The 2,980-nt window shown below is 36.4% G+C and overlaps 1 non-coding gene across 1 annotated transcript; it reads right to left on the reverse strand.

Annotated features, from left to right (window-relative positions):
* Window positions 1–2,644: 2,644 nt before the first annotated feature.
* Window positions 2,645–2,718, reverse strand: trnat-agu (transfer RNA threonine (anticodon AGU)). The gene has a single exon. It is a non-coding gene; the product is annotated as a tRNA-Thr (tRNA).
* Window positions 2,719–2,980: the final 262 nt, after the last annotated feature.

Consider the following 2,980-nt stretch of genomic DNA (forward strand, 5'->3'; position numbering starts at 1 on the left):
TAGAGTAACCTAGTTATCACCACAGTTTGAATGCAAATGCTGATGTTTATTACAGTGTGCCTGCATGTTTAAAACATTAGTTGAAATTCACACGTCTGTTCCAAGCACATATGCTACTGTTGAGGAGGGATATGATGACAAAAAAAGTATACAAAAACTGATCTTATTTCAATTTTTAACAATTGGTTGTGTATGTTTACTGCTATCGGAGTTATTTCATGTGGTTACTGTATGGCTTTTTTATGGTTTTTGTGTGGTTCTCTGTCAGTATCACCCAGCATATTTACCCTGCACAGTACAAACACTGTGGAATACAGATCTGTGCATGTTTATTTCATGGAGAAACAGCTTCAGATTCACACATCATTCCATCGCTGTGCAGAAAGAAAAGATGAAAGATGTCTTTTACAGTGAAAGCCAGTGAGTGCGATCGTCACATCGTTCAAATGCTGTGGTCACACTGCCACCTGAGCCTCATATGGAACAATCTCTATTACACTTTTCATTGGACCACAATACCTCAGGGTGAGAGTTTGGTCTGGCCCAATTGACTGTCAATGATGCAGTTTAGCTTTTGTGTCTCACCCAAGCCTGAGGAGAAAGTATAATTGAGAAATCAGCAGGGCCTTTTCCTCCTCCTCCTCCTCCTCCTCCTCAAAGTCATTTGCTTACATAGTGTGTTCCCACACCAATCATCAGCTTAGCGGCTTAGCTGTATTTGTACTTGAAGATTGTATGGCTGTTGCCATTAGCCGTCTTATCCTGGAAGCGACCGCTAAGAAGAGCAGAAACTTTGACTTTGGCACGCACATAACACTGATCCGGGTTTGTATGTTGTTTTTTTTAGTGAAAACTCAATGATGATTAAAATCACTTGGAATGGAACATTGTCTGTCTATGGACCACTTCAAAAACACAGACACTACAAGAGAAAATGATCTTGTGTTTGTTGACACAGTAAAAGACAATGCTGTCATTTCAATAACTATTTGCATTTCTGTTGGAAATTATTGATTGTGAAAGACGATAAAATGATGCAAAGGTGTGGTATTATATCTCTGAGAGGCCATTTTGATCCTTTTTTCCTCCATATACCTTGCTGCTGTATTACTGCACTGCAAAAGGCTACCATCTAATCCAACTTACACTGAAAAGAATTGCTGAGATGTGGGATTTTCTTTAGATTACTGTGTCATCATTTTGGGGGGTTATGGTGAGAAGTCAAGCCCTCAGAGATGTGATCAGTCTCTTCTTTTTTGTGAGCAAATTGTCTTTTGGAGGTAGCAAGACCTCGGCAGCTATTCTGGTCGTGGATACATTGTTACACAAAATTCATTGTGTCTCAGATAAAAATTATGTACTTTGTGTATTTTCAGATTATGAAAAATACTACACACATTTTTGTGTATTGTAAAAAAATGGCCTTTGAATAAAGTATGCATTTCATTGCTGAATCTACCACCTGACAATATATTTCAAATGATTATATTCATCTGACTTAGTCCCAGCTGAGACAAGACTCCCTTGTATATGCTGACATTAGAGGAACACAGGTGAATTAATAATGCGGTCATATCAGAGCTGCTTACAGAGATGACTAATTAAAATTGCCAAAGGGAATTTATGTTTCATGTCAGCACTTGATGAATAAGAATCAAAGACTGGCATGTCTAATTGTTATGTATCTCACCTATTACGCCACCTTACACAGGTGCAGCTCTTGCAGATCTTGCTAATGTGAATATTGGTTGGGAACATTAGGGAACAGTCCCTCAGAGTTTACTTGAATAGAACCTTTTTATATCACAAATCCCACCCTCAGCAGCTCAGGGACGTTGCTGTGTTTTACATTGCAACTGCCACAAAAGGCATTCTTAGATGTGATCCGAGGGAGCAGAGTATACGCACTGAGAGGCTGCTTTTCAGATTTGCACACACACATGCACTTTTATTTTATTATAATAACAGCATAAGGTTAATAGAAATCCATAGCAACATGTCTGTCTATATACTGTCATCCACACGAACAAGTGACTAACAAGTCCTTGAGCAGGACACTGGTTATTCACACTTAATGGTAGTTCAATGATTTGAAGCACGTGTACAAACTAATACTTCAATGATAAACTAATAAACAGAGACATGTCATCGCTGTTTGCAGTACTAGAACTATTCAGGTGGTTAATCAGTAACCTAATTATTCAACCTAATTAAACATTTTGAGTTATTTAGTTATGCACAAAATCTTTTGCATATAAGTCCTTGAAACCTTCCCATTCATTACCCTCGCACTTTGTCTGATTCACTGAAAAGAAGCATGCCTTGACTGCACTTTATACACTGTAAAGAGTGACAGCCAAGATTACCTAAAAACATAAAGTGACATGTTGCCTATTATAATTGAGTAGATTTTACTTAACTAAAGTTCAATTAAAATAAGTTGAATTGGTTGAGTAAATATAAATAAAAGAACTGAAAAATGAAAAGATTGTAATTAATATTTACAACATATTTGAAACATTCCAAGTGCTCCATGCTCAGAAACAGGTTGGAAATATAAAATGAGGCAACATAGTAATAAAATTGGAAAAAAAAATTCTAAATAAACTCTAAACAATAAAAAACATGTTATTATTATTATCAAAGGCACTGCTGGGATTTAAACCCAGGATCTCCTGTTTACTAGACAGGTGCTTTGACCAACTAAACCACAGCGCCTTGAGAACACATCTATCATCCTTCCTCAACATGTCTGAGTGAAATTAACAAACTGCAACAACTGGAATGCTGCTACTTTGTAGAGAATAAACCTCTGCCGCATTAAAGAATTATGTAGTCATCCACCTTTACAGTAACCATTTAATACCATAATTGAACAAATACAGATATACCTTTATATGCTTATATGCATAGATTAATTTTTCGAATAATCCCCCCCCCCACCCAAAAAACAAAAATTAAAAATAAATAAAATAAAATA

The sequence above is a fragment of the Parambassis ranga genome, chromosome 10 (assembly GCF_900634625.1).
Source record: "Parambassis ranga chromosome 10, fParRan2.1, whole genome shotgun sequence".
Taxonomy (NCBI): Eukaryota; Metazoa; Chordata; class Actinopteri; family Ambassidae; genus Parambassis; species Parambassis ranga.